Source organism: Musca domestica, unplaced genomic scaffold (assembly GCF_030504385.1).
Source record: "Musca domestica strain aabys unplaced genomic scaffold, Musca_domestica.polishedcontigs.V.1.1 4, whole genome shotgun sequence".
NCBI classification, from domain to species: Eukaryota; Metazoa; Arthropoda; class Insecta; order Diptera; family Muscidae; genus Musca; species Musca domestica.
Window position 1 is genome coordinate 17,548,634 of NW_026712328.1, and position 15,899 is coordinate 17,564,532.

The window sequence follows — 15,899 nt, forward strand, 5'->3', positions numbered from 1 at the left end:
AGTTCGCCATTCCGTTTGTAACTCATCGAAATAATCATTTTAGACCCAACAAAGTATATATATTCTTGATCAGCGTAAAATTCTAAGACGATTTAGCCATGCCCGTCCGTTTGTCCGTCTGTCGTAATCACGCTACAATCAAAACGAATTAAGATAGGGATCTAAAATTTTGCACAGATCTGTCTTTTGTCTGCAGTCAGGTCAGGTAGATCAAGATGGGCTATATCGGTCCACGATGTCGTATAGCCCCCATATAACGGTATACCCCGATATTCGGTATATTGATGATTTTAGCCACATTTTTTTAATGGAATTGTCTGAAACTCCACACAAGGAGTCCCTTCTGAGTGCTTTATCCCCTGAAAGAGAATTGTCTATATAGGTCCACGATATCGTATAGCCCCCATATAACGGAACCCCCCGATATTCGGTATTTTGATGATTTTAGCCACATTTTTCAACGGAATTGTCTGAAATTCTACACAAGGAGTTCTTTTTGAGCATTTTACCCCCTGAAAGAGAATAGTCCATATAGATCCACGATATCGTATATCCCCCATATCACGGTACCCCCCGATATTCGGTATTTTGATGAGTTTAGAAACATTTTTTCAATGGAATTGTCTAAAAATCCACACAAGGAGTTACTTGTGAGTACTTTACTCCCTGAAAGAGAGTTGTCTATATAGGTCCACGATATCGTATAGCCCCCATAAGTGGTACCCCCCGATGTTCGGTATTTTGATGATTTTAGCCACATTTTTTAACGGATTTTCCTGAAACTCCACACAAGGAGTCCCTTCTGAGTGCCTTATCCCCTGAAAGAGAATTGTCTATATAGGTCCACGATATCACATAGCCCCCATATAACGGTACCCCCTGATATTCGGTATTTTGATGATTTTAGCACATTTTCCAGTGGTATTGTCTGAAATTCTACACAAGGAGTTAATTTTGAGCACTTTACCCCCTGAAAGAGAATAGTCCATATAGGTCCACGGTACCCCCCGATATTCGGTATTTTGATGATTTTAGCCACATTTTTAAACGGAATTGTCTGAAAATCCACACAAGGAGTTCCTTAAGAGTATTTAACGCCCTGAAAGAGAATTGTCTATATAGGTCCACGATATCGTATAGACCCCATATATCGGTATCTCCCTATATTCGGTATTATGATGATTTTAGCCACATTTTCTAATGGTATTGTCTGAAATTCTACACAAGGAGTTAATTTTGAGCACTTTACCCCCTGAAAGAGAATAGTCCATATAGGTCCACGATATCGTATATCCCCCATATCACGGTACCCCCACGATATTCGGTATTTTGATGATTTTAGCCACATTTTTCAACAGAATTGTCTGAAAATCCACACAAGGAGTTCCTTAAGAGTACTTAACGCCCTGAAAGAGAATTGTCTACATAGGTCCACGATATCGTATAGCCCCCATAAGTGGTACCCCGATGTTCGTATAGCTCCCATAAGTGGTACCCCCCGATGTTCGGTATTTTGATGATTTTAGCCACATTTTTCAACGGAATTGCCTGAAATTCTACACAAGGTGTTCTTTGTGACCACTTTGCCCCCTGACTGAGAATTCTCTTTATAGGTTAATGATATCGTATATCCCCCATATAGCGGTACCCCCCGATATTCGGTATTTTGATGATTTTAGCCACATTTTCCAATGGTATTGTCTGAAATTCCACACAAAGAGTTCCTTGTGAGTACTTTATCCCCTGTAAGATAATTATCTATATAAGTCCACGATATCGTATAGCCCCAATATAACGGTAACTCTTCGATACTATAATACCCTCCACAATTTGGTACAAATTTGGCACTTAAAAAAATTAAAACACATTAAAAATTCTTTTAAAATCTTAAAAATACCGAATGTAGCCGTATATTAGGGTTTATACGGCGACGTGGATCTGTCATAAGCCTGCACAGATAATTTTCTGGCATAGGCTGTAGTATCCATTACGAACTTCAACTACAAAATTTGAAAAAATTCCTGTAAATAATATCGCTAAAATCATCAAAACACCGTATATCGGGGGTACCTAAATATGGGGGCTATACGAAGACATGGACCTGCACGGACAATTTTCTGTCATAGGCTGTAGTATCCATTACGAACTTCAAATGCGAACTTTGAAACAATTCCGGTAAATAATGTCGCTAAAACCATCAAAATACCGAATATCTGGGGGTACCGTTATATGAGGGCTATACGAAGACGTGGCCCTGCACAGACAATTTTCTGTCATAGGCTGTGGTATTCATTACGAACTTCAAATACTAAATTTAAAATAGTTCCAGTAAATAATGTCACTAAAATTATTAAAATACCGAAAATCGGGGAGAACCGTTATATGGGGGCTATACGAAGACGTGAACTACATGGCCCATTTTCTGTCTTATGCTGTAGTATCCATTACGAATTTCGAGTACCAAATTCGAAACAATTCTGGTAAATAATGCCGCTAAAATCATCCAAATACCTAATATTGGGAGGTACCGTTATATGGGGGCTATACCAAAACGTGGACCTACATGACCCATTTTCAATATCAAAAGTCCTGCAGACATGATATACATTTGAGTAAAATTTTATCAATCTACTTCAATTCGTTCGGAAGCTAGAGTGATTTCCACAGACGGATAGACGGACAGACGGGCGGACATCGCTAAAGCGACATATATACTTTGTGGGGTCTAAATGTATATTTCTAGGTGTTACAAACGGAATGACAAACTTAATATACCCTCCATACTATGGTGGAGGGTACAAAAAAAGGATATGGTAAACTTACAAAATATTTTTTAGGGAACAGCTGATCAAAAACGAGGTGTTAAGAAGTTAAGTTGAAAGCGTGGCTACATGAGAACGTAGACCTATATCTTCTATACTCTAAATACCGAATTTTTGACAATTCAAAGTGACTTACATCGACAAAATACAGAGAATTGGGAGGTATATGAGCGTTATTTGGCCCATTTACGAACATAAATTTCCTAATGACAAAATACACAAATGTGAAAATTTTACCTTGATCATTACTATTTGTAGGGTCTAACATGAGCATTTTGAGGAGCTACAAACGGAATGACAAAGTTAATATATCCTTCTTAGTATGGTGGAGGCTATGAAAACTAAGGGAAGTGAGGAGGACTGGTGCTTTTTTCCGAAACCAAAGCCTAACCTTTAATACATCCAATAGCAAGAGCCCGCAGCGAAAAGTCTACGTTAAAAAGATTCGTTCCAACAGTTCGTGTTAGGCCTTTTTACTACTTAAAATGTACAATGTGTTCAGTTTGATAAACATTTTAAATCAAAACTTCATGCATCGTACCAAATTTTCGGACTTTCAAGATATATATTTTACTAGCTGGCCCGGTCCGCGTTGCCGGCCCGTAGTTTTTGTCTATTATGCATATATTCCCAAGCATAATTATTCACAGATATGACTGATATAAGTGTTCACGTACAGGTCGATTTAAAGTGTTTTAAAATACCTGTACCCATTTTTAACCAGTGGGCTTCAATATTTAAACCGTGGGCTTCAACTGTGTGGATGTGCTATACAAATCTATTAAAAAGTATATATCAATCTTATCGCCATATAAGGGATCAAATTAATTTTTAATATGGTAAAAATCGTAGCAAAATCTTCCAGTCAAATGAGCAGTAATTTGGAATTTGCTGTATTTTGTATACTACATAATTGAGGGCTGAATGATTTAAGAATAGCCAAAGTTAATTACTTTTTTAAACCCATTAGCAACTTAGATTGTGCATTAGAGTCCTCATAAGTCCCCCTAACCATGTCAGTCTGTTTGTCCGCCAAAAGGTGGACTTGAGAGGGTATTATAACATGGATAAAAATTCTAAAATTTGTAGATATGTTGAAATTTTAGTGTAAGATTTTCACCCCCCTAATACGCATTATTAGCCAAATTCTTTGAAATGTGGTTAAATTAGGAGGTACCTTCTTTATATGGGCACTACTCCGAAACATCGACCTACATTGAAAACTTTCTTCTACCCCTTATAATCCAAGATGACAAATAGAGGCCAAATCAAAAATATAGCAGAACAATATAGCATGTCATAGCATTTCGCGTGATTTAAATAAGTAAAAATAGTTTTATCCACCTCATAATTGAGGGCAGAATGATAAGATGGGAATTAATTTTATTTGCCATTTAAATTGTAAGTTGGAGACCCCTTAAATTCCACATTTTCATCATAGGATAATTCAATGATGATTAAACAAATATTCGGTCCCGTGCTACTTTCTTATATTTGTAATTTGTTCATGTTTCCACAATTTATTTCATATGGATGCACATCCCAAATCTACGTTCCCAACCAATATTCTCTTGGGGGTTAAAAATTCAATAGAATACAAAATTTTCTTTTCTGACCACACATTAGATGTGAAAGTGGACTTGGGGATACTCCAATGTGGGGACTTTACTTAAATAAATTCCTATGTGGCAATTATCTGTATGATGGTTCCCTACCCCAGGGTGGCATAAATAAAATTTTTTAGCCAAATCAATTGATGAATGTGGTCAATACCAATATATGCCCTACTCTGAAAATTTCAAATTTTATGCGAAGAGGTTATCTACCCCCTTAGAAACAAAAATGTCAAATAAGGGCCAAAAAATGAAAAAAGTGGCCGGCCAAGACCCCAATAATAACTTAAATCATAGATCGTTATATAAATATGAAATCGGGTTGTTCCCTTATCCATGAGTTATGATCGATATAAAGACCTGCAAAAGTGATTTTAGGTATTTTGAATGTTTGGGAAGAATTTCTGGAAGGATATAAAACCTTTTCTTACTAAAAGTCCCATTCGCTCTACTATTTTGCACCTTTTATTTCAATATTGGTATATTACTTATTATTCTCCCAAAGAATTTTGCATTTTGAGCTCTCATTGGACGGATCATTGTCACGCTTTGAAATGAGCCCCATTAAGCTTTTTCGGTCATTTTTGTTTGTTTAAACGTGTTCGCATCTTCCAGCTAACCCACGATGTAGGCCCTGGAGTTGAAAGGTAGATGTCAGTTAACATCCTATTTCGCACTTATTCAATTTTTTTAGTGAAAAATTATTCTTTATTTTGTTCACAAAAAAAAAAATTGACAAAAAAAAGAATAACAAATTGAAAAAGTCTTCAACTTTTTCGCTGATTTTTTACAGCAAATGTTTTAAGATCCTTCCTTACAAAGTTTGTCAATAGAATGTACTATTACTTTAAAATTCGATTCCATTGAAAATGTTTTTTTGATTTTTGCAATGAGATCTCTTTTTCATGATTTTTCAGCGATTTAGAAAAAGTAATTATCTTTTAACTTTGGTGTGACCGCGTTAAATTATTTCGATATCATCTATTCCGTTTCGCCACCACATAATTCGCTACTACACTTCCATGTAACCCGCCATCAATTTCAGTTCTCAAGAAATCAAGTCAATTAAATAAATTGGTATAAATATTCGAATTCAAAAATAAAATATAAAAAAACACTACAAATGTACATTAGAAAAAAGTAAGTCAAAATGGAAAAAAATCATGCAAAATAAAACATTACTATTGTACATTTGAAAAGTCAAAATGAAAATGTTAATATATCACATTTTTACGCGATTTTTTTGGATATTATCCTTTTCGGAGAGTAGACAACTCCGAATTTGTGTGAATCGTTAAAATTAATCCAGCGGTTCTTAAGTTATAAGCGTAGTAACTAACACAACTTACATTTATATATATAGATTAAAGTGTTTCCTTTTTTCGGAAGAAAAATAGGAAAATGTTTACCTTTACGCCAAAGAATCTTGCATATTTTAAGTTTATTACATTTTTAAGTTTATCGAGGAGCATATTAGTAAAACCATTGCTCATCTATTTTTTCTGTTCAAAACTATTTCAAAGTCTTCATATGTAAACGCAATAAACTAACAATGACCTCAGTATTAAATTTCAAAATTTCAGCTCTATCTCTTCCCTAATACCAAATTTAGTAACATTTAGTACGCATGATCAAAACAATCTTCATCTCTCCACCTTAGACACCCACAGTTATTAAAAATTAGTACCATTTAGTACTTTTCGAACAATTATAGTAGACATTTTCAAAACCACCTCTATATCTCAATTCTAGATACCCTTCACTCAGTACCAAATTTAGTACCATTTAGTACTTTTCGAACAAATATAGGACACATTTCCAGAATTTTATCTCTATCCTTTCACTTAATATCAAATATAGTACCAATCGATACCTTTCGTAAAACTATAGTACACATCTCCGAAACCACCTCTATATGTTCAGGCTACACATGAACAGCGACCCCAATACCAAATTTCCGATTTCAAGCATTATCTGTTCATCCAGACCAAATTGCACCATTTAGTACCTTCCGTACGCCACATAAATCTTTTTCTTAACTATACCCACATGCAGAGACTCAATACCAACATTTTAATTTGTATCGAATTTAGTGTCATATAATCCCTTATTACACTTAGTACGCATTTCCAAAACTACCTACGTATATCAACACTATTTTGGCAAATAGTTTTTTGTACCAAATTTAAAGAATTTAGCTCTACCCGTTCACAAAATACCAAAATGGAACAAAATTTAGTGCTTTTAGTACACTTCTTGTCCGAATTTCCCTATATTCTAGTTTCATCGATGATGAATCAGTCAGTGACCCATTTTTATACCCTCCACCATAGTATAGAGGGTATATTAAGTTTGTCATTCGGTTTGTAACACCTCGAAAAATATATTTTAGACCCCACAAAGTCCATCCGTCTATCCGTCTGTTCGACTGTGGAAATCACTCTAGCTTCTGAATGAAATGAAGTAGGTTGATAAAATGTTTCTCAAATGTGTATTATGTCTGCAGGACTTTTGGTATTGAAAATGGGTCATGTAGGTCCACATCTTCCTATAGACCCCATATAAAGGTACCTCCCGATATTCGGTATTTTGATGATTTTAGTGACATTATTTACCAGAATTGTTTCAAAATTGGTATTCAAAGTTCGTAATAGATACTACGGCTTAAGACAGAAAATGGGCCATGTAGGTCCATGTCTTCGTATAGCCCCCATAAAACGGAACCCTCGATATCGGTATTTTGATGATTTTAGCGACATTATTTACCGGAATCATTTCACATTTTGCATTTGAAGTTCGTAATGGATAGTACAGCCTATGACAGAAAATTTTCTGCGCGGGTCCACGTCTTCGTATAGCCTCCATATAACGGAACCCTCGATATTCGGTATTTTGATGATTTTAGCGACATTATTTACCGGAATTATTTCACATTTTGTATTTGAAGTTCGTAATGGATACTACAGCCTATGCCAGAAAATTGTCTGTGCAGGTCCACGTTTTATAACCCCCATATTACCTCCATATTTTCGGTATTGTGATTATTTTAGCTACATTAGAAACAGATTTTTTCAAGTTTCGCATTTGAATATTGTAATAGCTTGTGACAAAAGTTGCCTATGCAGGTCCACGTCGTCTTATAGACCCTAATGTACGGTTGCATTCGGTATTTTTTAGATTTTAACAAAATTTTTAACGGATTTTTTTTTTTTTGAAAATTGCTAAATTTTTGCCAAATGGTGGAGGGTATTCAAAGTTCGGCCTGGCCGAACTTACAGCTTTTTTACTTGTTAATTCTTTTTTTGCCAAAAATCATTAACTTTGAAACTCAAGATTTTGATATAAAAAATAAGTTAAGGTTGACAACATTGCCATCTATCGGTAGGTCTTAGCGACTACTTTAAAAGTTTATAATATTAGAAAGTACATAAACGCAAAGGAATAAAATGTTAACAGAATGTTAAAAATACCATTAAAATGTTTGGTATGGCTGCATCACCTAGCTACGCAAGGTCCATATTTTCAAGCTAATAAAATAAAGGTATTTTTATTGCTATATCTGAACCGATTTATACCAAAATGTATTTGCTTCGAGGATCAATGAAAAATTCATTCATTTTGAGTTGATATTGCATATTTGGTGCACAATAAACTGGAAATCGGATGAATACTCACATTCAATTTTGAACCGACATCGAACAATTTTTGGAGTAGTATTACTGAGTTGTCTATTTTCTTTCTGTTGCGGTATAAGTTCTTGAACTTTTTGGAATTTCAATGGCTTTACCCCGAGCTCATTTTTCAATATTTGCCGAATGGAATATTGCGATATGTTCAGCTCACTAGCCATTTTTCTGCCATTCCGATGCGGGTCTCGAACCATTTCTGCTGATGTTGCTGTTTTCTTCCGTCCATTTCCTCGACGTCGGGCTATGCTACCAGTATCACGGTAACGAGTGATGGTACGAGACCCAAAGATTTATTCATATTTAAATGCTGGAGTGCTCTAACGATAGCCACTTTCGGTTTTCCAGCCAAATATGAAGAATTTAGACTATCACGCTTGAATTCCATCAAGAACAACTTTTTTTGTGGAAAATTCTCAACAGAATCCTTTGGTATGCTTGTAAGCAATATAATGAGCTTTCACTAGAATAATTTTAACAGCTGTCGGACGAGTGGCTTAGAAATGACAGCAATCTGAAGTTGGTTGCAGTTTTTTCATTTCTCCCTATGTATGATAGTTATAGGCATACCTGAACCTATTTACTTCTACTAACTTCTAGGCTATTTTTGGTAGTATTTGCTAAAACTTATCTAATTTGGGCATACATTACGGATTTTGTGCACAATAAACGTGAAATCGGGCGAAGACATATATATGGAGCTATATATAGATATGATCCGATTACCACCAATAGTAATAGAGTTCGTCCGATGCAAACATTTTTCGCAATCGAACATTTGACGAGTCCTGTACTATGCATACAAAAATACAAGGTCATACATAAATCAAAAGCATGTCACACGAAAAAAGTAGTTATTTCGAGCGACGTACCCTTCTTAAAATAATGGATCGACAGATTTGTAGGTCATGTTTTTACTGGGAAGGTTATCTACAATTAATGAATTTGTAGAAAATTGTCAAATATGTGCGGGTTAAAACTTACTCATAACCCTTGCCAAAAAAACGTCACGTTGAAAACTTTCTTCGTTTTTGGCATTCAATGCTAATATTCAAATATGTTTTGTTCCGTGCCACATGGCTCCATTCATTCGGGCGAAATACTTCAGACTCAATGCTAACAAAGTAAAACAATTTTGCAATTTAACACAAATTCCATATGAAACAATTAATCAATCCATTGGTTGAATGAATATCTATCGGATCTATCGACAAATGACGAGATGACAAACCAATGCCTCTCGCTAAGCAGAAGAGAAGAAGGAAACCAATAAACAATGATAACCAAGTGGATAAAAGAGATTGGATGTGTAGCATTCCAATTAGAGTCAATAAACAGAAAAATCGATCAGACACTGATGTGAATTTCAAACTCATCAATCATTGCGGAGGCGTTGCGCACTTCGGCCAACGAAGATGGGCATGTCAGCCAACTAAGTGGCGGTGTTGATTTAAATGTTTATGTCGGAACTATGAAAAAAGTTTGTGTATCCAAAAATTTGAACTTGAACCATATTTTTTAAGTGTTTCTAAAAAAATCGCACAGGTGTTGTGTATGGGAGATTCCACGAAAAGAAGGGCAAGGAAAGTATAACAAAATCAAGGTTATCAGGATTGTGAGGAGTTATAAATGCAATAAAAACAAGTAAAAAGCTGTAAGTTCGGCTGGGCCGAACCATTTGGAACAAAATTGGCAATTTCCAAAAAAAAAAAAATCGTCAAAAATTCTGTTAAATTCTTAAAAATACCGAATGTAGTCATTACATTAGGGTCTATAGGTTGACGTGGACCTGCATAGGCAACTATTGTCATAAGCCATTACAATATTGAAATGCGAAACTTAAAATAATCGGTGCATAACGTAGCTAAAATCATCAAAATACCGAATATAGGGAGGTACCATTATTTTGTGGCTATACGAAGACGTGGACCTGCACAGACAATTTTCTGTCTTAAAATGTGTTATCCATTAAGAACTTCAAATACAAAATTTGAAGAAATTCCAGTGAATAATGTCGCCAAAATCATCAAAATGTCGAATAACGGAAGGTGCAAGTATTTGGAGGCTATTCGAAGACGTGCACCTGCACCATACTATGGTGGAGGGTATAACAAGTAAATAGCTCGAACAGAACTTTTTTACGTCCAATCATGGTACAAGAAAATCTTTTAAAAATAGAAGTACTGTGATTTAATTATTAATCGAGTTAAATGTTTGCAAGTGAAATAGTTTCGAAACAGTTTAAGTCCTCAAAGTATTATGAAGTTGACGGTGTTGTTATATGGAGGTAAATGAAAACGAGGACCGATGTTGGTATCTACGACGAAAACGAATACTTGGAGGTACCGGTGGTAAAATTAGTTATAAACTCAATATACCGAATCTTTAACAATACCGTTAGAAAATGTGACTTAAATTGGCAAGATACAGAATACGTGGAGGTAACTCAACGGGGGCTATATGAAAATTTGGGCCGGCATGGCTCATTTACTAACTGCCTACTGAGAAATATGTATAAAATTTTAACAAGCTGGAAAAAGGGCAATACTTTTTTGATACCTTCCACCGCTAGTCGTAGTAGAGCTTCCATCAAATTTGACAGAACTATTTTTATGTTGCATGTGATCTCTCGGAGATATAGATAAAATGATAATATTGACTCTATAGAAATATTTGAACCGATATTGCCAAATTTTATGTATTTGCTTCCGGGCCGAATTTATGTCGAATGTGCCTAAATCCATCCTATCTCGCTACTTAAATATCAAATCGGATGAAACATATATATTGGAGCTACAGCTGTATCTGAACCGACTTCCACCATACGTGAATTCTGATTAAGATAAATATGGGAGGCATATCTAAATATGAACCGATTTCGACAAATTTTGGCATAGGCATTTACAAGCTGCTATTTGAGATTGAACGATCAAATCGGATGGAACATTTATATGGGAGCTATACAATATCTGAACCGACTTAAACTTTCGGCCAAGCGAAGCAACTCTATATTTATATATTTGGAGCACAAATAAATTGAAATCAGACGAAGGTATATATAAGAGCTATATCTAAATTTGGACTGATTAATACAAATTTTAATAAGGTTAGTCATTGGGCCAAAAAACAGGATTGATTTTTGAAAAATTTAATCACAAACGGACAATGAATGCACTTTGTTAAACAAAAACCAGTAAGGAAAGATAAAAGTCGGGCGGTTCCGACTCTATGATACCCAATACCACTATGAATATTTAGTAACGTCACGTTTAGAAAATAAACGTTCATAATGACTATTTAGGTATTAACTGCGAATTAAGGCTTTCGAGCGGCTTAAATTTGAAATAGGTTAAAACTAACCTACAAAAGCCATATCTTAATCGATTTCCACTTAACTTGACTGTGCTAAATTTGTGTTGTAGGTGATGTCTCGAACAAAATATCGTTGCTATGGATATAAAACGGACTGAAACTACTTTATTTTATCAAAAGTAGCGTCCTTGATGTGAAAATAATGCAATCAAATGAGAGGGAAATATATATGGGATACATACCGAAATCTGAACCGATCTCGACAAAATTTGGAAAAGTTATTTTTAGGATGTACCAAATATCTTGTACCGGAAATCCTTGTTATGGAGTGTATTATACGGACTTGGGTGACCAAGATATAAAATCGGATTAAACAAATATAGGAGCTATAGCTATCAAAATGCATCCCATTTAGCCAAATATTACAAATTTGGCGAAAAATGTATTTGAAATCGAACTAAGATAAAGATGGGTGCTATATCCGAATCTGAACCAATCCCGTTGTAAATTTGTAGAAATTGTTGTGAGCTGTATCTGATATCTGGCACTAAATATCACTGTTGTGGAATGTATATTATCAAACCCAAATCGGATGAAACATATATATGGGAGCTATAGCTATATTGGCACCGATTTTCACCAAATTTTAAATACTTGCATCTGGGATAAATTAAATATGGCGCAAAATAAAATTGAAATCGGACGAAGATAAGAGATAAAAAAATGCAACAGAGCCAAACGCCATAAATTTTACATTTTTTTAATTTTATTGAATGGAAACAAAAAATGTCGAAAATAGCATTAAATTTTAGAATAAGTTTAGATTTGTTCGAATTGATCAACTTTGGCACGAATTATGGTCTTCAAGCGGCCAATGAAAACGTCACACGCTGCCCGAATGTTACTCTGCGGTATTTTGGCCCATTCCCGGCGAAGCGCTTGCTTGAGGTGATCGACACTTTAGTATTTTTTAGTGCCAACCTTGCTTTCCAAAAAACCTCAGACACAACAGTCCAACTGATTGGTTTCCGGAGATTTTGGTGGCCATTGTGCGCTGGAAATGAAGTGAAGAACCTCATTTTGTAACCATTCTTGGGTGGCGCGTGCTGTGTGCGATGGTGCTGACTCCTGTTGGAATGTCCAAGGTCCTCGGTCAAAATGTTTGCGTGCCCAAGGCTTTAATACACCCTCCAGAATATTTTTGCGAAAATATTCGTCTTTATTCTAATGCCATGTTCGATTAATACGAGCGAGAGCTACTATTTGCAGTTATGGCGGCCCACACCATCACCATGGCCGGCGCTTGAGTTCTGGTGGCCAACCGAAGGAGCACATTTTCAGCTGACCTCTTTGGTAATAATTTTGATTGTAAACAAACTGCTGGACAACGAATGTTTTCTCATCGGAGAAAACCAAATTTAGCTCTTTTGAGTCTATTTTCTTCCTGTTGCGATGTAAGTTCTTGCACGTTTTGGAATTTCAATGGCTTTACCAAGACATAATTTTTCAATATTTGCGGAATGAAATATTGTAATATGTTCAGCTAACGAGCCATTTTTTGGCCACTGCGACGCGGGTTTCGATCAAGTCGCTTCTTTTTTTTTTGGAACCATTTCTTCTGATGTTGCTGTTTTCTTCCGTGCACTTCCTTGACGTTGGGCTACGTTACCAGTATCACGGTAACGAGCGATGGAACGAGACACAAACGATTTATTCACATTTAAATGCTGGAGTGCTCTAACGATATCCACTTGTGGTTTTCCAGCCAAATATAAAGAAATCACACTATCACGCTTGAATTCCACCACGAATAACTTTTTTTCTGGAAAATTCTCACCAAAATGCTATTGTAGCTTGTAAACAATATAATGAGCTGTCACTGGAATAATTTTAACAGCTGTCGGACGAGTGGCTTAAATATGACAGCAGTCTGAAGTTGGTTGCAGTTTTTTCATCTCATCCTGTACATGGGAGCTCTATCCAAATCTGATCCGATCATCACCAAATTCAATAGGGTTCATCCTTGGGCCAAATAAATGATTTGTGGAAAATTTCTTTATCATGGACAGACGGACGGACATGCATAAATCGATTCAGAATGTGATTCTATGAAGATCATCAAAAGGAACCATGCGTCTATTTCGTTTCCCTTTTCATGTTACAAACAAATGCATAAGGACATAATACCCTGTACCACAGTGTGGTGTTGTGTAAAAAAATACATGGACGGACGGATAGATGTACAGACAGACTTGCATAAATTGACTCAGAATGAGATTCTATAGAGAATATCAAAACTAGCTGTCGATCTCGTTTCCTTCTGTTTCTTACGAGCAACTGCACAAAGAAATAATAACCTCTGCCACGTTCTTATTGTCTTCAATTTGTTCCTCATGCAGAAGTGAATATGAGGCAAAATGACTCATACTTTCAAACTTGTTTCATTTCAATAGTTAGGCACATGCAGATATATTACAAAGGTTTAGATAATCTATTCGCCCCCTATCGAATGTTAACAATGTCTTTATTTGTCCTACATAAAACTGCACTTTTTCTGCCCTCAATAAATGGAAATACATTTCAATTTGCACCTGACAACACAAACTTTCACACCTACGGATCATACCAGCACACATACAAATGTGTGTGTTAATTATAATTAGTCTGTAAACTTTCAGCTGCTGTTACTGCGCTTTAAAAATGCTGCCACTTTGTGAATGAAGAATCCGGCAGTCGTGAAGCTCCCCATCGCCATAATTATCTGGAAAAGAATGCGATTATTGCCAACATGCCATGCCGCCAACACCATGGGTGGCTTGTAGGAACAACGCCGCAAATTTGTTGCCTGGAGATTTCATTTATCCACCGTAATGAGATTAATTATCATCACTTTGCCAGATACAAGTCGAACTCGTGCAGCGGTGATGATGGAAATATGTGTGAAATGTTTTTGCATGAGCCAAGTGACGAGGTGGAGAAAAGCCGTGCGGTGTCTCTTTTTCCACATCGCATTCAATTAACATCCAGGCACACTTCTAATAACAAGGACGCTTTCAAAAAAAAAAAACATGATTTAAAAAACGCTCTGACCTCGTTACAGTTGATTTGTCTGTGTCATGATGACCTTTTAGTTCAAACGAGATTATTTAACAAGTAAAATAGTATCAGTCGGTTTTGCCGACAGATGTATACCCTCAGCCTTGAGTTACGAACGTGACAGATTTGGACTATATCGACTACTTCTTGTACTTTATATGAGGTATGTGCACCTTTTCGGAAAATGGAAATATGCCTCAGGTAACAGATACAGCGGACCGAAGTATTCCATTTTCACACTTCATCTAATACAGATAAAATACATCATCCTAGTTTGAATAGAATCGGATGATAATTTTGCGTTTTATGAACTTCATGGATACTCATAATTTTCACCTTTTGTGGGGGAGGTACCAGAAGGAGTGGACCGATATATCCCATCTTCACACCAGATCTTGAGTTAGTAGAAATAATGGGACGTGTGTAATATGAAGAGAACTGGATGTTTATTTCGGATTCTTTGGAATGGAATCGTGTTCAAGTGTTTTAAGAGCGTGATGAATATTCAAAATTTCGACCTTTTGTGGGGGAGGTACTTGATGGAGTGGACCTATGTTATCCATTTTTGCACCTGACCTAGAACTGATGTAAATATCAGGATTTGCAAAGTTGGAACAAAATCGGATTATCGATTCTCTTTCTGTGCAGAAAATATTTTTTTTTATATATTTTATTTTTTTGAAAATCTTGATCATTTGTGTGGGAGGTACCAGAAGGAGTGGACCGATATATTCCATCTTAACACCAGACCTTGGGTTAATATAAATATTAAGATGTGTGAAATTTGAAGACAATCGGACTCTTACATCACATATTATGAGAGTTGTAATTATTCAAAATTTTGACCATTTGTGGGGGAGGTACTTGATGGAGTGGACCGATGTTGTCCATTTTCACACTTGACCTAACACTTACGCAAATATTGAGATTTGCAAAGTTGGGGCAAAATCGGTTTATCGCTTCTCTTTCTGTGCAAAAAATAAATTTTTTGAAAATTTCGACCTTTTGTGGGGGAGGTACCAGAAGGAGTGGACCGATATTGTCCATTTTTACACTTGACCTAGCACTTACGCAAATATTGAGATTTGCAAAGTTTGAGCAAAATCGGATTATCGTTTCTCTTTCTGTGCAAAAAATATATATTTGTTAAAATTTCGACCATTTGTGGGGGAGGTACCAGAAGGAATGGACCGATATATTCCATCTTAACACCAGACCTTGGGCTAATATAAATATTGCCATGTGTGAAATTTGAAGACAATCGGACTCTTACATCACATATTATGAGAGTTGTAATTATTCAAAATTTTGACCATTTGTGTGGGAGGTACTTGATGGAGTGGACCGATATTGTCCATTTTCACACTTGA